The sequence below is a fragment of the Stenella coeruleoalba genome (genome assembly GCF_951394435.1).
Source record: "Stenella coeruleoalba genome assembly, chromosome: 6".
Lineage (NCBI taxonomy): Eukaryota > Metazoa > Chordata > Mammalia > Artiodactyla > Delphinidae > Stenella > Stenella coeruleoalba.
The window spans coordinates 41,555,196-41,578,897 of record NC_137151.1 but is presented as its reverse complement, the minus strand read 5'-3'; the positions used below and the strand labels follow the sequence as shown (position 1 = coordinate 41,578,897).

Genomic DNA, 23,702 nt, shown 5'->3' with positions numbered 1-23,702 from the left:
AATTTAGTTCTTATTTTAAAAAGAATATGTATAACTTGCTCTGCCCAGCGGTTCTAAGGGCCAATGAACGATGGATATTTCATAAGTTAGAGGCTGCAAAGAAGCAATGCTTTTCATACCTTTTGAGGCCAACATTAAAGTATACTTGGAAAATCATACAAAATTTCCAAAAATATGAACAATACCATATTTCCATTTCAGATAACCCTTTTCTTTATTTCTTATTTTTAAAAAATGACTGCATTTTTGACCACCTTGCAACTTAGCAGGGCTCTGTGTTCTAACAATAGAGAACATCTCCCTGGAGTTTCAGCTTTCTTCAGGTGCTTAACATTTTTTTCTCTGAATAGAAGGACTCTCTTGCCTGACATGGATTCTCACTAAAGACTTTGTGAGGAGAACTGTCTCAGAGATAAGCACTGAGTGTGCCCCAGTGTTTTCCCATTCCATGGGTCTTAGCCTGGGTTTTCACTGTGTGGCAGTGAGCTGTCTGGTCACCACCAAGGTCCTCTCTGCCTTAACACACACGAACCCTCTGTGGCAATATGACCCCAATCCCTTTCCGGAATGTGTAAGATGAGTTGCTTCTCCAGGTCTAGTAAGAGTGTGTGGAAACTCCACAGATGAATATGATATCAGAAACTCATTTCTGTCCCCTGGAAAGGTCTTCTACTCATCTGTGGTAGAGCACGGTCTGTTTGTTCCCCTGTGGAAATGACTTGTGGCAGTGGTAGCTCCAGTAACGTGTGGTACAACCTCTGTGCTACACTTGCCTGACAGGTCAGTAATTAACTTGCATTGCAATTGTTTGCCGTCTCCACCAGAGCATCCATTTACCAAAATAACATTTTAATTTCACTTTCTTCCCGGTTCACTCTCCTGTTCTTTTTTCCCTGTGGCTTCTACATCTCTATTAAGTCTAATTTCCCAGACCACTTTCAGAAGCGGAGAGAGTACAATAAAATTCAGTTTCAAAAATGTCAAATATAATGAGAAAGGATGATCACAGTAAAGGAATTTGACCATAGCCACCCCATTGGGTAACACTGTCTTTGACTTTGGCAGGTATTATATATAGGAAATGTGATAATAAGGCTTTGCATTTAGTTAACATATATCAGGAAATCTGGGTGATAGACTGCATTTACTGACAAAGTCTGGCAGATCATCTGCATGGACAAATTGTAATACAGTTATTGTCATTGCATATGGGTATCCTAAATGGTAAAAATGACAAGTAAAATATAAAATATGTTTTAAGTAGAATAAAACTGTGTGGTAGGCCACCTTGGTATCTTGTTGCTACCTCTCATCCCCTGAGCACCTTAGCCCATTAGTCTCCAACCTACTGGGAGCAAAGCAACTGGTTTTATATTTCAAATAATTATTGAGCCTCTACCCTGAGAAACTGATTTGCTAGGTCCCACAGTTTCTACAAAAATTGTTAAGAATTCTGGGGTAGAGTTAGACATAAGCATGCTTGCTTACAATGAAGTCTGATAAGAGTGCAATGGAGAATGGGACTGAGGGCAATTTCCAGGTGAAGGTGACATTGAACTTGATGTTGTATGATAAATAGGATCCAAAAGGCAGAGAAGGGATATCAAGGGCAGTGCAAGCTGAGATCACAAGATTTCAGGAAAAGCAAAGTGAACATCCACAACAAATGACAGAGTGGGAGTGGCTAGTTGGGAAACCTAGGGAGAGATAGTTGATTAGGGCCGGATTAGGAGAAACTTGCAGCTCTATTAAAAAAAGTGGGCTCTTGGGTGGCACAGTGGTTGAGAATCTGCCTGCCAGTGCAGGGGACATGGGTTTGATCCCTGGTCCGGGGAGATCCCACATGCCGTGGAGCAACTAAGCCCGTGCTCCACAACTACTGAGCCTGCGCTCTAGAGCCCATGAGCAACAACTACTGAGCCTGTGCTCTACGGCCCGTGTGCTGCAACTACTGAGCCCACATGCTGCAACTACTGAAGCCCGCGTGCCTAGAGCCTGCGCTCCTCAACAAGCCACCGCAATGAGAAGCCCGCGCACTACACGAAGAGTAGCCCCTGCTCACCGCAACTAGAGAAAGCCCACATGCAGCAAGAAAGACCCAACACAGCCAAAAAATAAAAAATAAAATAAAATAAATAAATTCTAAAATAAAATCTTAAAAAAAAAAAAAGGGGGCTCTTATAGATCCCTGGAAATGTTGATGCCTTTGTTTAAGGCATAATCCCATTCCAAAAGACTTGGTGGAAAGGACCCAGAATGGATCTCCAGCCACTGAGGCTGCACAATGAACAGGAGCATTCTCATGGGATGCTTCTTAATTAACTTTAAATTAGAATAAATATCACAGCATCTATTTGTAAACACTAATCTTATGAAAAGAGCACCCCGTGACTTGGGGGAAAAACTTCAGGAACCTCACTTTGAACTTCCAGGTACATGTTTAATGCTTCTTGTTACCAATCAAATGAAGAGAAAGGTAAAGGCTTCACCGGAATGACAAAATGAAGCATTTACGGAAGGGAGGTCTAAGGGTACAATTACATCTTATTAAGGGCATAAAAGAAAATAAAGTTAAGATTAGTGAAACTGCTTCTGAATTTCCCTCTGGTGATCAGGTAAGCAGTAAAAAATAGAAAAGCAAATAGGAACAAAATGCCTGCATTATTGTAATTATGTTCAGGCAGCATAAGAAATTTTATGAAATGGCAATCTCCTTAGATACACAGGAAAACCATAAGGGGCATAAGTAGTGCAATCTCTTCTCTGTTTCCTCTGTCAGTTTTGAACTAATATAGCAAGAAATGCTGAGCCATTTTCCGCCTCTTGCATACAAGTATCAATTAAGGGAAAACAGGGTGACTATCTTAGGGCACTGGATGATGAAATGTCACTTAAGGAGAAAACATCAGCTGTAGAAGAAGTTGTTCGGCAGCCACAGAATTAAAAAACACTGGCAAAACAAGCAGTCTCACCCTCTGGGACAGGGCTCATTCTCTGATCTTTGTTGGAAGAGTATCAAGTGCACAAATATACATTTCAACTTGCGATTGCTTGTTTCCTCCAATTTCATGTTCTATAGTATTTATTTCCTAAAGTACATGACTCAGTTGCAAAGCCCTTTTACCAAGCAGATTAAATCTAATCACACATTGATTGCAATACACCAGGTTCCCTCCATCTCCATCTTGGCCTGCCCAAGTTAAAATATGAGGAAGCTGCATATTGCGTAGTGTTTGACAGTAATTAACGGGAGTCAGTAATTGACAGTAGGAAAATGTGGATGACATTTGTTTTATTTAGCAAATTTGTTATTGTATCCAATTAGTCTTTCCCTAATGCTCATGTCTTCAAACTCTGAATTGACTGAATTGTATTTCAGTGCCAAAGGGACCTGTCTGAGAATGGGACAGTAATATAGTCCACTGTTGTGACAATGACAGCACCATTAAGATAAAACATTTCAGCATATCTTTTAAAATGCATTTAAAAATTGGTTTCTCTCTTGCTCAATTATATATGCATAAAATACATTTTAAATAGTTTTTGTGTTTATGTGTGTGTATGTATACGATTGTGTTTGCATATAAGTTCAATGAATTGTCACAAACTGAATGCACGCTCCTGTAACCACACCCAAATCAAGAAACTCAACATCATCAGCACTCCAGAAGCCCTCTGAAGCTCCCTTCCGGTCACTACCCTCCTCACCCCACCAAGGATAATCAACATTCTGTCTTCTTAGTTTTGCCTACTTTTGATCTTTATATAAAAGGAAACTTAGAGTATATACTTTTTAATTGCTGGGCTTATTTTACTCAAATTTTCATTTGTGTAGCTGATTGCTGTGTGATATTCTTTGGAAGCACCTGTGCAAAACTTTTGCTAATTCTTCTATTAGGGTGTTTGTGCTTTTCTTACTGATTTGTAGGAGTTGTTTTTATATTCTGGATACAAGTTTCCTTTTAATATATATGTTGCAATAATGATCCTTTTTTTCATTTGTAAGTTGCTTTTTACTCTCTTACTGTAATATGTTCATTAGTAGAGGTTCTTAGCTTTAATATATCGAATTTATCATTTATCTCCTTTTACAATTAGTGCTTTTTTTGTCCTCTTAAGAAATTCTTGCCTAATCCAAAGCTACAAAGACTATTCATATATTTTCCTCTAAAGAGTTTTGTTATTTAAACCTTTTTAAAAAAGATTTATTTATTTGTTTTATATTTATTTTTGGCTGCATTGGGTCTTTGTTGCTGTGCGTGGGCTTTCTCTAGTTGTGGCAAGCGGGGGCTACTCTTCGCTGCAGTGCGCAGGCTTCTCATTGCGGTGGCTTCTCTTGCTGCGGAGCACGGGCTCTAGGTGCGCAGGATTCAGTAGGTGCAGCGTGTGGGCTCAATGTGGCTCGCGGGCTCTAGAAAGCAGGCTCAGTAGTTGTGGTACACGGGCTTAGTTACTCCGTGGCATGTGGGATCTTCCCAGACCAGGGCTCGAACCCATGTCCCCTGCATTGGCAGGCAGATTCTTAACCACTGCGCCATCAGGGAAGTCCCTAAACTTTTTTCTAGAACTGTGATCCTTCTGGAAATAATTGTGTTTGGTGTGAGGCAGGAAAACGTTCTTTCTATATAAAGAATTCATGTGTGTGTGTGTGTGTGTGTGTGTGTGTGTGTGTGTATTTTTTTTAATTAGAAGGACTTGTCATCTCTCGTGATTTATCTAGGTGAAAAAGGACCAGGATCTGGCCCTCCATCTGGAGTGAACAGATACTGGAGAGCTTTCCTATCCACAAATATTGACAGTAGGTGCGGTTTTGTCTAATAATTACATAAATATCTGGTTACAGTCTTGGTAAATACTGGCAACTGGGTATCCAAGTTGAATAGAAAGATTTATCTAACAGGTGGGAAGAAACAACCATTCTGAGAGGAGCGATACTCAGAAGTTCAGATTTGCAGATTGTTATCAACCAGGAGGTTTGTTACTGTCAGAGTTCTCAACACTGGGTATCTGTTCAGAGCTAGCTCAGTTACCCACATGGGAGACTCTCAGTAGAGAGGTAGGACTTTCATCCTAGCAAGAGAATGAGGCAATGAATGACCAGGTTTCCAACAGAGGAAGTTGTGGTCAGGGACAAAACAAATGCCTAATGAGGAAGGACTCGCTGAGGCACTGGGACTTGTAAATAAGGGGGCAACACACTTGATTTGTGTATCACAAGTGCAGACTAAAAGCCATAATCACTTGTTATAATTTATTATTGAACTCACAGAACTCCATTTCACTAGAATTAGTTAAAAATCACCTGCATTAAGCTAAGATTTCTCCTGGGAGTTAGGGTCACAAATAACTCAACTTCAGTTGAAAATGAAAAGGTATCTCTAGAAGTGAGGAAGAAGACAGTTATAGAGCAATGATTCTCAAGGGTCAGTGTGAGTAGCTTCATAAACATGCAGATTTAACTGCACCTTCCCAAGATATTTCCATTCAGCAAGACTGAGGAGGAGCCTGAGAAAGGACATGTTTGGCCATCACCCTTGGTGATTCAAATGCACACTGAACTTTGATGAGAAACAAGTCTATAGAATTATATAAAGTTATTTTTTATTTCATATCTGCATTGTCCTAAAAATGTTACCAATTACTACAGTGTCTTATTTTTAAAGCCCATTGATACTAGGTTCATATTTGTTAATATTTTTGCTCTAATTAAGTTTTCTGGAAGTAAATCTCACTTTGAAATATGTTGGTGGTTTGGGGGAGTGGTGTGGATCGCAGTTGAGAACAGTGAGGAGAGAAGTGAGCAGGTAGCTAAGTAGGTAGTATAAAAATTGACACACAGACACATAGGTACGTGAAAGTAATACTATGAGTATCCTATTTGAGATTAATTAAAATATGATGTTTAGCTATCCAGAACATACATCCAGTCCTAACTATTGCTGCAAAATGAATTATTTTACATAAATGAAAAACCCAGTAGTATCATACCACCAACGATCTAGGTCTATTGCAGAACTTTCAGCAAGTTGTTTTTTTTGGTTTGTTTGTTTTTTTAATGTTTATATCATGAACATAGTAAGTGTGAGTAAAACAATGTCAATTTGAACACTTGGAAAACTGTTCTCTTGCTTGTTAAATATCAAAGGGTGTTTAGTGTGAGAACAAAACAGATTCCACAAAATACTGTTGTTTTCAAATTTAATCTGAAATTTTGTGGAAGTGAGGCTTTCTTTCATGAAGCCAAGAATGTCAAAATAGCAAAAAAAATATTTAGCAGTCCACATTATTTAAATTAAAAGTTTTTGACTGAGTTTTTCCAATCCTAGTCTTTGAAGATACTTCAATATGTTCTGTATATTATACATCTTAAATTGTGTCCTTTCTAGACTGGTTAACTAAAGGCTCTTATGATGCTATAGTCTCTTAAAGAGCTTCAGCTGTATTATTAGGAACCTCAACCCAGGGTTTGTTTGGGGGATATTTTCCCACTTAAATAAGTCCTGTTTTGCTTCTCTCTCCTCAAAGTAGAGTTCAGAGGCCTCTCCCCAGGAAGTAGGAGGTAGAGATGGTTATATGCATTATCGAACTAGGTTCCAGTTAATTGAGTGTTACTGTAATTTGAAGTAATGTAGCTAAATTTCTATCTTAATTTAGGCTCCTCATAAAGCAAACTATAGGATTTTGTCTTGGACACATTGAAGTAAAAAAGGAATTCATAAATGTTAGAGTTTTTAAATGTCTATCAGGATTACCTTTTTAATTAAAAAATTATTGAACAGTAATTCTTTTTCTGTCTGTCCTCCCACATCATTTATATCCATTGTCATGACCACTTCTGGAACTTATAATCATCTATTAATAGATAACACATATGATAAAATGGGTTATACAACCACACTTGGGCTACATTTCCTCATTCCATGCACTGTGAATTTCACACATGTATGTGTGTGTATGCATGTGTGCACATATGTTTAAATTGTTGTTACTATTATTATCACCATTTAAGACATACTAAACTCTCTTTTATTTCCCCTACAACAATTCATCCTTTAAAAGTGTAGATGTTCCGGTCGGAATCCAATATCTTGTGATTTTGTGAAAATCAGGGAAACTAAGGATTACTATACTTGCTATTATTTAGAAAAGTTAACCTTTTGGAGACATATCTTAATGTTTAAAAAAATGCTTTGAAGAGGGTTGGTAGCAGAAGAGTTTGTTCTTCCAAGTAAGGAAACTGAGTCTAGTCGTGAAAGGCAGACAAACAAAACAAGGACCTAAATGAAAAAGTTGCAGATAAATGGAGGTTTTTCATAAAGCAATGTGCTAGTCAGTCTCTAAACACTTATTACGATTTACTGTGTGTACAGAAGTTAGTTGGAGGATTCTAGTTCTCTCTAATCATTACACCCTGCTCTTGTTTTCTTCGGAACAGCTATAAATTCAAGAAGAGGTGGAAAACCGGCAGACTGCCAACCAAATTCAACCCACAGACATATGTTGTTGGGCCTGAACAATGTTTTGGAGTGTTTTGAATCAGTTTCCAATTGAAACATGAGAATTTTTACTTTTTAAAAAAAATGTATATCTGTGTGTCTTCTCTCGAAAAATGATGAGATGTGAAAAACTGCTCAAGGTATGCATGGTAACTGTCAGGTGGAGGTGGGCAGCTTCAACATCTTGTAAATAGGACAAGTTCTCTCTGATTCAGACTTTCTCTCCCTTCCCCCTTGATTTGCATAGAAAACTTGACTGATCTGGGAATATCCGTGACTGTGACCCCAGATGTCAATCACCTCTAGGAGTTTTGCTCCTCTGATTTGAGGGTTGAGCAGAGTTTCTGCTGCATATTAAATTAATATCATTTTCAATATCTTATTATTTTAAAATCCAAGCTGGTAGGATTGAAAATGGAGAACAAAACTGAGACTGAATTTGTACTTCTGCTTTAGCAAGAGGTTCACTGGAGATTAACATTATTTCATTTATTTGTACAATTTTTTCAACATGATCTGACATTACCAAGAGTAGGATATTGTGCTGTGCTCTTTGCTATTGCTAAGCAAGTTCCCATTTCCCCCTCTCTGCTCTGACCTCCTTTACTGTTCCTATTATATTTTGGCAGATAATCATATCCTGACTTCTTTTGTTCTCTGTTATCTATTTGAGTTGAGTGTCCCTTCTGCCAAATTGTAGGATCCTTAAAGTCAGATGCTGTATTTTTTCAGTGTTGTTGCTCTGCATCGTACCAAGAACATTACGGATATTTGGTGCCTGTCTGAAATCCTCTGCCTCTAATTCTGCCAGTACTATGAGCATTTCCAACAAGTTCAGGTTTGCCACCATATTAGAATGGTCCTGATTCTCAGTCCCAAGTGTTACTGGATTCTCATGCTTCTTTCCTACTTCTCCACATCAAAAGCTGCCAAATGGACCTGGGATACAGTGCATGATGGTTAGGGGAAGTCAGAACATCCACTGCATCTCAACTTGCTCCCATCCCTGACTCAAGACATACTCCCTAACCATCTGCCATACTGACTAGTCTCTGGTTTTCCTTTCAAGCTGATTTCCCACCCTGAAACTATGGCCCACTTGTTAATCCACTTTCTTAGAGCCAGACTTCTAACCTAAAGCCCTCTGGCCTGTAGGATGCAGCTAATTCTCCAGGGACAGCACCACAGCCACTTATCTCCCTAGCATTCTGTCAGTCACTTCCTACTGCCACACCTTGCTGTCATTTAATGGATATCCTAATACCAAGTGCTTTCAGGATTAGGACCGAGATTGGTGTATTCAGTCAACCTCCATACATGGAATCCTGAGCAGGTTTCCTCAGGGGGAGAACAAAACAGAATAAAAACAGAAAAAGACTTTGCTAACTGGATAAGCACTTTGGACATCCCAACATCTTATTTTTTTCCTCAGAATCATTTTGCTAGGACCCCCATGCCTCATGAACAATCTGCATTAATACTTTATAACCGTAGGCAAAAATTAGGTATAATATAAAAGTGGGTGAAAAGAATTCTACTTTTTTTTTCTCTCTCCTGGTTTCTGTAGTTCTTCTTTGCTTCATTTTAATTTTAAGTCCAAGAGTCAATGGCTGCCTTTCACTTTTTAAACTGCTCTGTGTGATGAATATGAATTCTTCAAAATTAAAGGGTATTTTTGGTTAGGACACATCTTGAGCTGCTCAGAGGAAAATTTCCATATCAACCAAAAATTGGTAAACAAACAAGAAAAGAGTGAGTCTTCTTCCTTCTCCTCTACACAGCTGTATTGAGGAAATGAAACTAATAGCAAGAAATTGCTTTTGATGAGTTCCAAATCCTATCATAATACTTAGAATTGAAATAAATCAAAATTATCCTGGCATGGTTTTTATATCATAATGAAGGGAAGAATGGTCATCATTTGATTCAAGACAACCTGATAAAACAATTACTACTATACTATTCACGCTACATTTAACCCTTCTAAAACAATATTGTGAGACACAAACTAGGCAAAGTTCTTTATATACATTCTTTTTTTATCTTGTGAGGAAACTCCTCATTTTATAGATAAGGAAACTTGGGCTCAGAGAGATTAAGTAACTTGTACAATATAACATATACAATACCTAGCAAGTGGTGGAGCCCAAGATTGAACTTTGTTTTTTCTGACTTCCCAGGCAGTGCTCTTAATATCTTTACTATTTCTCACATGGGTCAGAATGGCCATCAAAAAATCTACAAACAATAAATACTGGAGAGGGTGTGGAGAAAAGGGAACCCTTCTACACTGCTGGTGGGGATAAATTGCTACAGCCACTATGGAGAACAGTATGGAGGGTCCTTAAAAAACTAAAAATAGAGCTACCATATGACCCAGCAATCCCACTCCTGGGCATATATCCAGAGAAAACCATAATTCAGAAGGATGCATGCACCCATTTTGATGTTCACTGCAGCACTATTTACAATAGCCAGGACATGGAAGCAACCTAAATGTCCATCAAAGAGGAATGGATAAAGGAGATGTGGTACATATACACAATGGAATATTACTCAGCCATAAAAAGGAACGAAATTGTGACATTTACAGAGACATGGATGACTTAGAGACTGTCATATAGAGTGAAGTAAGTCAGGAGGAGAAAAAACAAATATTGTATAATATTGCTTATATGTGGAATCTAGAAAAATGGTACAGATGAACTTATTTGCAAAGGAGAAATAAAGTCACAGATGTAGAGAACAAACTTATGGTTTCCAAAGGAGAAAGGGAGGGGTGGGACAAATTGGGAGATTGGGATTGAAATATATACACTACTACGTATAATACACAACTAATGAGAACATACTGTATAGCACAGGGAACTCTACTCAGTGATCTGTGGTGACCTAAATGGGAAGGAAATCTAAAAAAGAGTGGATATATGTATACGTATAATTGATTCACTTTGCTGTACAGCAGAAACTAATACAACATTGTAAAGCAACTATACTCCAAATTAAAAAAAAAAATCTTCACTATCTCCACAAGAAATAAAAAACTTCTAGACCAGAATTTGGGAGAAATATGTTCTCAGCATGTCCTCAAACACTTCTATTTCTCCAAGCTTCCTTGTCTTCTACTAAATCTTCTGCTTTTACCACTAGCTTGCTAGAATAACCACATAAAATAATTATGCAAAATCACTTTTAAAACTCTAAATAGAATATAACTAGGTCATAAAAATTCTTACTTGTATTAATTAACTTGAACCCAACCATCACCATGAAGACATAAAATAAATATTAAATATGCAAACTAAAGAGGTAAGAGAAATGAGTATGAAAGTAAATAAGACCCCTTTGCCATAGTCTAGACAAGACTTAATGGATATCTAAATGAGTAACTATGACAATAAGTGAACACAGAAAGAAGGAAATGGATGCCCCTAACAATGACAGTTGATTGGATGTATGGACAGGAGTCCTTGGAGATACCAAGCTCACTTACTTAAGTGATTTGAAGAACAGAGATAGCTTAACTGAAGTTGGAAAGAGAATGGGGATTCTGTGGGGAGATTATAGGTTTAACATGAGACATATTCAGTTTGAACTTCTGATGGGACATCACGGAATAGGTTATCAAGTGACAATTGGAAGAAGGAACAATATTGGGAGAGAGACCAAAGCCAAAGATAAAAAATTAAGGACCATATTGATTAAATTTAAAATATAAGAGTGGATAAGAATGTCAAAGTAGTCTTGTGAGAAGAGGAGATGGCCTAAAGCTGTGCCATCCACTAGAAATAATTTGCCACACAAATAATTTAAAATTTTCTGGTAGCCATACTAGATGAGTAAAATGAAATAAGTGATTATATTAAAATAATGTATCTTAATAATGTATGTTATTTATCCCACTATGTCAAAATTTTAGCATATAATCAATGTAAAAATATTAAGGAGATATTTTATAACTTTTTTATTTGTACTGTTTTCAAAAACTGGTGTTTATTTTACACTCAGTTTAAACTAGCCACATTTCAAGTGCTAAATAACCATCTGTAGCTAGTTTCTACCATAATGGACAGCATGACTCTAAGAAGGAATCGGGAATCTAGGGGCAGAAAGGAGACACAGGGTCCAGAGAAGACAGAAGAAGTGAAATAGAAAAAGTACCTACAGTATGACAAAAACTAAGGCAAAAATGTTTTCTTCCTCACATATTTTATAACATCTCTACATAAGGATATATGTATATAGTGAAAAAGCAACAGGATTTCCACAGATGGCATAGTTTTAGATATCAAACAAAGCAGGATCCTTCTAGACCCTTTCAGACTACAGGGCCTCATGAATGAAGTCCAGTATCACTTAACTGCTGACACCTAACAGGATTAGAAATTATAGCATGGCATAGTGAAAATAACACAGATTTTGCATTACCCAAATCTGCCTACAAATCATAACCCACCAACCAAACAGCATTATAAATTTGGGCACTTACCCACTCAACCTAAGCTTCCTTGTCTTTAAAATGGAGATACTAACTCTCTTACATGATTTTTGTGGGATTCAAATACTATTAGGTATGCAAAACACCTGATACATAATACACATTGAATAAATCATAGCTCTGATGATTATTATTAATAATGCCACTCTAATAATTTATATTAATGAATGTCTCATGCTACTGTAAGCATCTAGACAAGAAGGGGATAGTGTTTGCTTGGGGTAACACCATGGTACCTACCACAGTGCTGGAGGCACCACTGGGGTAATCAACACTCATTTTTCCTCCTACATTCTACTTCCTTTAGGAGAACCATCAAGGTATAAATAGAGGCTAAGACTACTTGATTTCCCAAATAAGATGAATATGGACTTCATTGCTCAGTTTCTATCCCTTAAAATTCTAATATGAAATTAACTGAAGTGGAAAGATAAATTAAAAAAAAATTTCCCCCGACTCAGCACTTAATTTCCTGAGCATTCTATTTTAAAAAGAAATCTCGTTTTGACTCTAAGCTTGTCATTACATCAGCAGAGACTAAAACAAAAAGTTCACTAAGTGTTTAGGAAATGAATCTAAAGTAAACAAAATTATTCAATTTTAATACCCTAGTTTTAGAAGAACAGCTTAAAATTTAAATGCTTAGAAGTAGCTGGTGTTCTCTACCAATTTATGCAATACGTTTTCAGATGCTTATTTATTTTGAGTTTCAAAAAAGTGCCACAGTATATAACGGATCCAGCATTCCATTCCAACTTTTCATCACTAACAGGTTGTTCAAAATGAACCCATAAAGTGTCATTTGTTTGAAATACGTTTCTAGCTTCTCTTCCCCTAAACTTACCTTATTTTTTAGATCCAAGAGAAGTCACAAATCTCCAGAAGCCTTCCCTGACTCTACAGCCCCCAGTCAGCTTTTATATTATTTGTTCTTTCACTAATCAAATATTTATTGAGTGTTTATTATATGTCTACCATTGTTCTAGGTTCTAGGTATTCAGTAGTAAAAAGGCAAACAAGGTCAGTACTTTCATGGGCCATTCAGTTCAGGGTAAAGATAGCCACTAAAAAATGTAATAATGATTCCTCATATCCAAAATGCTATTTAAGCAAACAAAAGCAGAGTAATTACATAGAGGGCCTGACAAATCATGGAAAAAGACTGAATTAATTTAAAGTATAATAGAAAATCATTTGGAATGTTTTAGTTGGAGAATTGTATGATTTAAGTCTTAAGAAAGTCACTCTGGCTACTCTTTGGAGAATGACTATCATGTAAAAATTAGAATCAGGGAGATGAGTTAGAGGACTCTGCAGTAACAGCAGTAGAGGTGGTAAAAGTGATTAAATTTGGGATATTTTGATACACATTTACCCCTTGCTTAATGTCTAATTCATTCTTGCTAAGATAAAATCAGTTAAATAAAAGCTCAAGATACCCAATCAACATTTATAAATATAAAAATGCATGAATAGATTTTAAAAATGGGTTTATGTAAGTAGTAACAATTTGAAAAAAAAGTACATAAAATATAAAAAGTATATTTATTAAATTTCCTATTTTTCTGTATCTTTTACGTCACCAATAGTTTCAATGTTTATGAAACTTACAGTTTTCTTGCTGTCAGAGCATACTTAATGATAAATTACAGCAAAAAAAAAAATTTAGGGCCAACAAACCAACTGGAATGTTCTACAAGTTGCTACTTCTTCAACCTTCTTGAGTTCATTCAAAAATTTTCAAATCAACATTGCTCCATATATTTTGTATGATTCTTCTCTAACTTGAAACTAGAAAGTGAATTAGTAAGCATGGTTTATCTAAAATTGTGATGTCATCTAAATGTCATATATTGTAGTGTATTCATTTAGCAGGTTTTTTGAGGAAAATTCATTATACCAAGAAACAAAAAATAAAAAGAGCCATTAGTATAAAAAAAAAAGATATAACTTTTCAAGAGCCAACATTTAGAAAAGTAAACAGGATTATGGGAGGTAAGTCAATTTTGCAGGCTCTGCTTATTGCTGATTAATTGGATGTGGTTTGGGGTAGGGAGTATGAGAGAAAGAGTGGAATTGGGGGTAATTCTTAATTTATTATCTTGAACAGAGATATGAATGATGGTGCCATTAAATGAGATAAATGAAAATAGGAGAGAAGCAGGTGGGGGTGGGTAAGTGGAGAGTAAATAAGAGCTTAGTTTTGAACATACTCATTTTGATGTCTCTTGAAACATTCAACTGGAGATGATAGGTAGGCAACTGCATTTACAGTTTTAGTGTTAAAAAACAAAAAGTTTTGGTCTTGAGGTCTAAATAGAATATAGATAGTGGTTAAGAATCCGCCTGCCAATGCAGGGGACACGGGTTTGATCCCTGGTCCGGGGAGATCCCACATGCCGCGGAGCAACTAAGCCCGTGCTCCACAACTACTGAGCCTGTGCTCTAGAGCCTGTGAGCCACAGCTACTGAAGCCCGCACGCCTAGAACCCGTGCTCCACAACAAGAGAAGCCACCGAAATGAGAAGCCCACGCACCACAACGAAGACCCAGCACAGCCAAAAATAAATGAAAATTTTTTTTAAAAAAAGAATATAGATAGTATTTAAAATCATGGCACTAAATAATAGCACCTAGGAATAAACTAAGAAGACGATAGCTAGGACCAGAAAGGTAGAAATCTGAAGATTGAGTACAGGACATTTTAACATTTAGAGGGCTGGATAATGAGGAAGAGTTAGCAAAGAGACAGAGAAGGAGCACTGAAATAGTTTGGAGAAAAACTGGGAGAATGAAATATAGAAGTTTAGTGAAGAGGGAGTTTCAAGAGAGAAGGAATGTTCAGTTGCATCAAATGCAACTCAGATATGGATAATATGAAGATGCATAAATAGCCACTGGATTTGGTAAAATGAAACCACTGAGACTCTGACATAGCATGTTCTCTAATATTTCTAAGGCCTTGCATTTATACTTATAAATTTATATTTAAATTCTTGTATTTGTGCACTAAGCTACCTAAGATGGTTTCACTGGCTAGTTAGCACACTGAGTCTCTGTATCCCCAATAATTCTTAGCATAACACAGTGTACTTAGTTAGAGCTCAAAGTTATTTATGGAATAATAAATATGGGATTTATGGAATTGAATAGGGCTGATGCCCATTGAAAGTGAAAAATCAACTTTAAAATTCACAGTTGTACTATATGTTTTTGACGAGGCCAATTTTTAAAATAAGACAGTCTGCATATTCTTTGGCATCCTCTAAATACTACCTCTTATCAAATGGACTTTCCTACCATTTCAAAGAAGATAGAATCCATGAAGCAAATATTCCTCACCTTCCTCTCCTCACTTCATCTTATCTGTATCCAGTTCATCTACATGCACACTCATTAAAGTGCTCTTCCTTCTGTTTCAGGTTAATTTATCTACTTGAGCTAGTGATTACACCCATCTGTCCTCGTATCCTCTGAGACATTGTTGGATGTCTGGATAGATTTTCTTTTTTTTTTTATTTTTATTTTTCATTCCTTTTCTCTTTTCCTTCACTTCAGTGTTCATGTTTCATCCTCTTTTAGCTACTGCTTATTTCAAGTTTTATTAAAAGAGTATTTTACATATGCTAGCCCCGATTCCTTATTTCCTTTAACATCTCATTCTAGGCTTGAACTTAACTAATGCTTTTGGTCCTTAATTATGCAGTTGAGAAAGGATACATTCTGTTATTAGGAAAAACAAATAGACCTTTACTCTTTTAAAAACAAGCCCAACCTCAATCATAATAACAGAAATATTACATAAAACTATATCAGGATACATTTTTCTACAGACTGGCAAAACCTGAAATGTTTGGTAACACAATCTGTTAGAAAAGCTATGGAGCTTCCACCAGCCCTCTCGTTAAGTGCTGATGGAAATTCAAAAAGTTACAACTAATGTGAAGGATAGTTTGGCAATAACTATCAAAATTATTTTATCTCTTGGCTTATAAATAAATAGTTTTAATAAATGAAATTTCTGGGATTTCATTCCATAGATATATTTTCAAATGTACACAATTATATTAAAACATTCTTTGTATTAGCAAAAAATTGAAAACACCCATGACTCTTTTAGACTGGTTAGATTAAGTATGCTATATCCACACAGTGGAACACTGTACAACTATAAACAAAGAGAGAGAGAGAGAGAATTAGACAGTTTCTTATTTTTATAATTAAAATATCTCTAAGATATTACTGAAAGAAAAAAAAGTGCAGAGGTGTATATAGTGAACTCCCTTTAATATAATAAAGAAATATATACACACACGTGCGTATATACATACATGCTTTTGCATAAAGAAACAATGAAGGATTTTAAAAAAAAAACTGAAAAGTGGTTGCCTGTTGGGTTAAGGTGGGAGTAAACAGAGGTATATAGAAATAGGAGTGTTAGAAAGACTTTCACTAAAATATTTTTATTTAGGTTTTGTTTGTTTTCAAACCATTTCACTATATCACTTATTCTCAAATTAAAAACAACACAACAAAGCTCTGCAATATGAAAAAAAATCATTATAACCACAGCCTATATAAGAACCTCGAGGCACCTGGGGAGGTGCGCCAGTGACTTGTCTTAAAGGAATACCTCCCTTCATAGACGACCACCATTTCTCCAAATCACCCTAAAGAGTATGTCACCAATAGTGACATATATACAAGAAGTAAATAAATCCTGATGCTAGATAGCCCACCCAGATGCAAAACGTGGCCATCCTGCGATGGATTTCCCCTGCTCAACAACCCTGTTGGTACTTACAGCCCTTAGTCATGATCTGCTCAGCAGGTTCACCCTATTAGAATCTCAAACCATCTGCCCTGACCTCCTGCTAGTATACTTACAGCTAACAACAGGAGACAACTCACTCCGCCTGGGAAATTCTCTGATACTCCATGTTTGTCCCCTGACACATTCCCTTCCTGTCTTTTGGAATGTTTCTCAACTCCCCAGTTCTAGCTTTCTCTGGATACTATCACAGTAGTCCACCCCCCACTCCTTATCTACGGGGACACATTCCAAATGCCACGATGGATCTTGAAACCGCAGATAGCACCGACTCCTATATAGACTATGTTTTTCCCTATACATACATACCTATGGTAAAGTTTAATTTATAAATTAGGCACAGTAAAAGATTAACAACTAATAAAGAAATACAACAATTATAACAATATACCGTAATAAAAGTTATGTGGGGCTTCCCTGGTGGCGCAGCGGTTAAGAGTCCGCCTGCCGATGCAAGGGACACGGGTCCGTGCCCCGGTCGGGGAGGATCCCACATGCCACAGAGCGGCTGGGCCCGTGAGCCATGGCTGCTGAGCCTGCGCGTCCGGAGCCTGTGCTCCGCAACGGGAGAGGCCACAACAGTGAAAGGCCCGCGTACAGCAATAAAAAATTAAAAAAATAAAAGTTATGTGAAAGTTGTCTCTCTCTCACACACACACAATATCTTATTGTACAAATTCAATGCCGTTTTCATCTTAATTAAGCACTTACCACACACTGCAGCCATAACTTTTGCAGTTCGAGGTGCCACAACAAAACGGACAGAGATTTATTTTTCCTTCTTCACAATTTCACGGATAGAAAATTCAGGTTCGTCCGTACAGTACATCTGGGCAACCTCGGACTACGAATTTTTTTTCTGGCACCCTATCGCTTAGAGGAAGCACTGCAAGGATATGCCTTGGCATGTCCGATTGGCCGGAAGCACTACTCGCGCGTTGGAGCCACTATTAAGCGAATTAAAGGGGACGCAAACACCAGCACCGCGATACCTCAAACCTCAAACTCGCGAGAGCGACGATCTGATAAGCGGGAAGGCAGCTCAGTGCCTCACGGGGGAAACGCTGGACGCGAAGATGCCGGCCCGGAGCACGGCAGCGAGACTTCCTCACACTACCTCAGAAAGGTGAGTCATTTAAATCTCATGGATTATTTCTGGAATTTTCCCTTCAACATTTTCGGACGGTGGTTGACTGCAGGTAACTGAAACCGCGGAAAGCAAAACCCTGGAGAAGGGGGAACTACTGTACAAATATTTCTTCCAAAACTGCCCTGATTTCTCTGACTGGATATGATAAATGATATAACACCTGCAAAATTCTCTAGTTTATTGCCCGCCATATAACAGGAAGACAAAAATGTTTGATGAAATTCTGAATCCTAATAGAATATTTCTTATATCTTTTTATGGTACTTGATAAAAAGTTGTTGGCATTATAATTATTAATCTTGTACTTTTACTGGATTATAAGCTTTTAGAAGACAAGTATTGTGGGGCAGGGGTTTGTACGTGGAGTAGCTGTTGAAAAATACTTTAAAATTCAGTTTAATTGAAACACTTGCTTCATTCAGACCTATGCTTAAACTGACGCCGTCTTTCTGTCTGATTACAGAGGTTGGAAAATTTAAGTACTGGTTTTAAATGTGACCCGATGTGGCCGTGTGGTAGTTTTCTATGGCTGTATTACCTCTAAGACATAAAGTTGCTCTTCTTCTGGGGGAAGAATTTTAGTTCCTCAGTGTAGAGACCCCTCTTTTCAGCGGAGAGTCCAGGTGTTGCAGGGGCAGGTGGCTCATCAATGCAAGAGTGGGCCAGTGACCTTAGGCCTGGTCACGCAGGGTGAGGCAGTGATTGGTTCAGTATGGTTACGTGACCCACTTCAGTCCAATCAGATCTCAATCTGAGGTACCTTTGCTGTGGTGATGGGGGAAAGGCATTCTTTTGTACAAAGTTTGCTGAAAGGGTCAGAGGTAAACCTGAAGCCTTCTGGTCAACTTAGTGTGAGCTTCTACCAGAGACTGTTTATAGTGGAGTGAAAAAAAAGAGCTAAGGGATGAAGAAAATGATCTTGGTAAATCTGTGTGAGCTGCTGGATCCAGCCTGACTTTTCTTTCCTTGGATTTTCAGTTATACAAATCAGTGCCTCTCCCTATTGCCTAGGCTAACTTTAGCTTATTTTCTGTCATTTGCAAGCAAAGGAGTTTTGTCTACCGTAAGCTAAAATTTAGAATACTTATAAGTATATTTTATAGTTTAGTTATATAACATTTATCTTGCAGTACAAAAAATATGGTACCCAAAGTGCTAAATTCAGGATATTAAATGATTTTTAAAATACATATGTAAAACTTTTGATTATGTTAGATAGTTTCTAAGTGTATGGGAATACCAAAATAGTCTGAAGATGTGCAGTTAATTTTCATCCACTACAAGAAAGATGTATATTTCTTAAGGAATATCTTAGAGAAATGGACACATCTCTGTGATGGACCCTTCACATAAAACATACTCAGAAATTTTGTTTAAATGCCATAGACAAGACGAATCGTTAACAAAACACTCTTTCTCCCCCAAAATATTTTCCCCAAACTGTTTGTAATGGCATCAGTCTCCTCACTTGAGACTGAGGTCCTCAACAGTTAGCCGTTCCCTTGGATCCTGTCTGCTGAGAGAAGTTATTAAAATTCTACTGGGAGGAGGAAGGGAGGCCTGAATTACAGGTTACAAGAAACAAAGCTCTGGAGCCCTCTCTTGTGAGCATGGATTATTTTTATCAGATGCCCTAACTTCTGGAAAATAGGATGAGTACATTTTAAGAACAATGGGAGTGTGATGGAAGGAAAAGTGTAGGGTGTATTTCTCTAGGACCAAGGCTGACAGACCTTAAGTCGGGGACAGAGTAGCCCACTCTGGGACAGAACACTTAAAAATAACAAGAGAAGGAATATCAAGGGGGGGAATGTCTCCTTTCTGAATTTTGCTGAATCCTGGCCCCAAGTGGAAAAGCATTTTTTTTTTTTTTTTTGCGGTACGCGGGCCTCTCACTGTTGTGGCCTCTCCCGTTGCGGAGCACAGGCTCCGGATGCGCAGGCTCAGCAGCCATGGCTCACGGGCCCAGCCGCTCCGCGGCATGTGGGATCTTCCCGGACCAGGGGAACGAACCCGTGTCCCCTGCATCGGCAGGCGGACTCTCAACCACTGCGTCACCAGGGAAGCCCCCTATTTTTTTTTTTTAAAGACTTTCCAAATGAGATTCTCTGCATTGTTTTTATTTCATCAAAATTTGTTTCTTATTCGCTTAAAATACATAAAGATATAGTAACCTACCTATAATAACTCATTTGTAATTTACCCTCTTAAGATTTGGTCTTTACATCCCAGAGATAATGCATTAGTAGTTTTTACAAACAATTCTGAGAGCATCTTAGGTTACATGAATATCATCTCTACTTATTTCTCTTTATAAATCCATATTAAGTATGTTTAATTACTTCTTAATTTTATACATACTCCATAAAATATTTGTCTTTTAATTTAACAGTTTCTGCAGGAAACAATCATTTTACAAAGATTTGGCTTATAAAAATATTAAATTATTTAAAAAACTGTAGTGGACTTTTTTCAGTACCAAAGGCTTATGTGGATATTCATTCTTGCTAATATGTAAGTACTACATATGTTTATTCATGTGATGTTCTTTTATAATAAAATGAAATAAAGTAATAACATATCAACCAAAACTATCTGAATTATTAAGCTTCTGTAGATGCAGAGGTTCAGAACCACAGTATTGAAGACAGATTTAAATAATGCTTTCCATTGTGAGAAAATGCAGCAAATTGAAAAGCTAATCAGAATATCAAAGCAAATACATATTACCAAGGTTCTCTTACACTCTAACAATAAAAAATGTATTGAACATCAAGTCCTAATCTCTGTTTTTTCATGATCATTTGAATAGTCAACAAGTAGCTAGCTTCAGTATTGACAATTGAAGAGGTCTTAAAATGGAGTGTACTAGTATAACTAATAATTTCCTACCAAATTGACCACATCAAAAAACATTTATATGAGTGTTTCAATAGAAGACAATAAAAGAAAAGAAAATTGTTGCCACTTATCAATCCTGTAACCATTTTTTAATAATACAAAAAAATAGGTGTTGTGGGGCCCTCATGTCCCCCATCCAACAGCACAATAAAAATAATATTACGGAAGGGTGGATCGTATCTGGAGCTTTTATTAAAATTCCTTGAAAAATCTACAGTCAGATTTATTTTAGGTATTTGTCTCTGAGATGAGCAATACTTTTATATTTTTTGTACATATGTTACAGCACACAAAGACATTCTATAAAAGCAAGAAGTCACTATACAAGAAAAGTTCTTGTCAGTTAATGATTAACAAATCCTTTTAATTTCTGAGGTTATTGTTTTAGAAATCTCAAAGAAGGAAAATTATATAATTACCTAAATAACAGAAGTATATTTCTAATTTGCCTCTTTTCCCAGAAGTAACCCCCTGTGAAGTCATCTGTGACTTCTCCTTTAAACGTACAGTTTTGCTTATGAAATAGAAACTTGCCCTCATTTCACACTATATCTTAAATAAAATTTAGGAAAAAAATCAGATGTCATGATAGAGAAATTTCTTTGGCATTTTGAAAATTTCCTGCTTTTTAATAGCTATTTAATAAGCTGTAAATTTAATAAACTACACCTTTTAAGGGTTTCTAATGCTAACTTTACTACAACACTTTACAGTGGGTATCTTTCACACTGCATGCAATTCAAGTGTTATTTCTAATTGTTACAAAATGCCTTTTTCTCTTTATTATCTGGATCATGAAGAGTGCATATTTTTATAAAGCAGTCAGTTAAAGATACAAAGTCCCAATTTTTAAAAGCACTTTCAAACTAAAACTATACCTTATTCTGTTTTTAATATTTTCATATAAAATCTTAGTATACGATCTTTTAAAGTACTTTAGAATTTAACTGTTGCAAATTTAAAAACAATATTCTTCTCTACACCAAAGGAAACAAACTGATGTTTCAATCACAAATGAAAACATCACAATTTTGTAGGAAACGTTTATACATTCCCACTGAAGCATAGGATACTCTGTCAAATATTTTCAAGGTTAAATTGCACGTTCAGTATGAGCTCACTTACCTTTCCTCAGTGCTGACTTGTTACTGAAACTGCCATCAACTTCTGTTAATGACTCTTTTAGCAAAAACGGAAAACAGTAAAGTCAAGTCACATGTCGTAAAAGTAGGCCTAGGTTGGATGCTGCTTAATTTCAGTACTGGAGGAAAAAAAAAGGCGGGGTGGGGTGGGGTGGGGTGGGTGTGGAGTGAGCACAAAAACTTTTAAATAAACCACTTCCTGCGTAGATACGGTTAACCACACACATCACATCATTACTCGATTTGAAAAACTTGCCTTCTATAGTCAACGAGATTGTTATTTTTCAGTGTGATTTTCAGTTTTCAGACACTGCACATTTGTAAAGGTTTCATCAATTCTGATTTAATGGGGCAAAATGTATGGTTAAAAATTTAGCAGGGAGAGGGGCAGCCTGCTAAGCACCGGGGACACTTCCTCTTTCTCTGCCTTCTAGCAAGGGCTTTAAGCCTAAAGCCTGCTCTCCTCAGTCAGCTAGAGCATGTCCATATGCCTTCAGGAGGCTTTGCTTATTGGCTTGGGAAGCCAAGAGACCATCTCCATTCACAGAGCTGGTGCTTTTAACTCACAGAGGGCCCCACAAAGAGGTGCTCCATTACTAAGTTCATGAGGCTTTGGACAGCTTGCATGAGAACTTCAGAGAACACAGCCCAGGGCCCCGCTGCCACGTGGGGGAATGGAATGTGCTCATCCAGCACATACTGTGACATTTGCTCTAGGTGGCTCTCACACTTGTGTGTCCTCTCTCGCAGTTGCCTAAGGAGTTCTGATATGTGCTGAAGAGCTTTTGCTGTGGCTAAATGATTCTCTGTGTGGCCTGACTTAAGAAGGAAAATAAAGGCTCCAAGGGGTGTCATTTTTGGCATGCTGCACTGTGCCCTTCTGTGTCAAACTTCCACCGGTCCAAGACACGTTTGGCGTGGGATGGGGACTCAAAATAGCCGTAGGGTGTGCCTCTCTACTGAGCTATGGGCTCCAAGAAGTGAGCTCCTGGGCGTGCAAGCCTGGCTGGTTTTGTGAGACTGCAGGAGATTCACAAAAGGAAAATCTTCCCTTCCAAATATGTGAGAAAGTTAAATCACAATCTCTTGTCATACAAACCCATCAGACTAGAAATCTATGTAGTAGTTCTCAGTGGTGTAGAATGTTTTGGCACACATAAAGAAAAACTTTAAAAATATATGTGGTGTATGTGGCCCAAGATATGCATGGCATGTCCCTGCAAATTAATCTAATTTCTCTAGGACTCTTCTTTCTAAAATCATATTTCAGATTCACCCTAGAACTCACTGTCAATTGTCATTCCAGCATACACCTTTTTAAGTTTTTAGAGCCCTGAAGGTTTGTACTCAATGTTCCTCCTTAACATTGAAGAGAAAATAGAAAGGACATGATAATGAAAGTGAGGAAACCAGATTTCAGGCTTCAGTTCTGACACTACTGTTTATTTAACCTTGGCCAAGTCGCTTAGGTTCTCTGAAATTAAGGTTATTTATCTATATAATGGAAACATACATATAAAAAATATCCATCTACCAGAATAAAATTGTTGGTTGGTACACTCAGCAGCTCCCCCAGTGAAATCTGAAACTGGCCCCCATATGATGAGGGCAAGAAGAGACCAAAGAAAGAGACAGACCACTCCAGATTGGTAGGTGGCAGGTTTAATAAGCAAAGGAACTTACC

General features: G+C 37.3%; 1 protein-coding gene and 1 long non-coding RNA gene across 8 annotated transcripts in view; one reads left to right on the top strand and one right to left on the bottom strand.

Annotated features, from left to right (window-relative positions):
- The window catches only part of ARHGAP15 (Rho GTPase activating protein 15), a 622,596-nt gene extending 600,575 nt beyond the window's left edge, over positions 1–22,021 (bottom strand). For 4 of the 7 annotated variants that reach the window (XM_079924570.1, XM_079924571.1, XM_079924569.1 and 1 more), the window contains exon 1: positions 17,537–17,742. The gene's annotated coding sequence lies outside the window, so the exon portion shown is untranslated. Of the gene's footprint in view, positions 1–17,216; positions 17,343–17,536; positions 17,743–18,513; positions 18,873–22,001 lie in introns of those variants that run through there. The other 3 variants (XM_079924573.1, XM_079924572.1, XM_079924574.1) reach the window with 3 other exon arrangements.
- The window catches only part of LOC307187967, a 454,431-nt gene continuing 448,573 nt past the window's right edge, over positions 17,845–23,702 (top strand). The window contains exon 1 of the long non-coding RNA XR_013828768.1: positions 17,845–17,951. This is a non-coding gene — a long non-coding RNA (uncharacterized lncRNA). The remainder of the gene's footprint in view (positions 17,952–23,702) is intronic.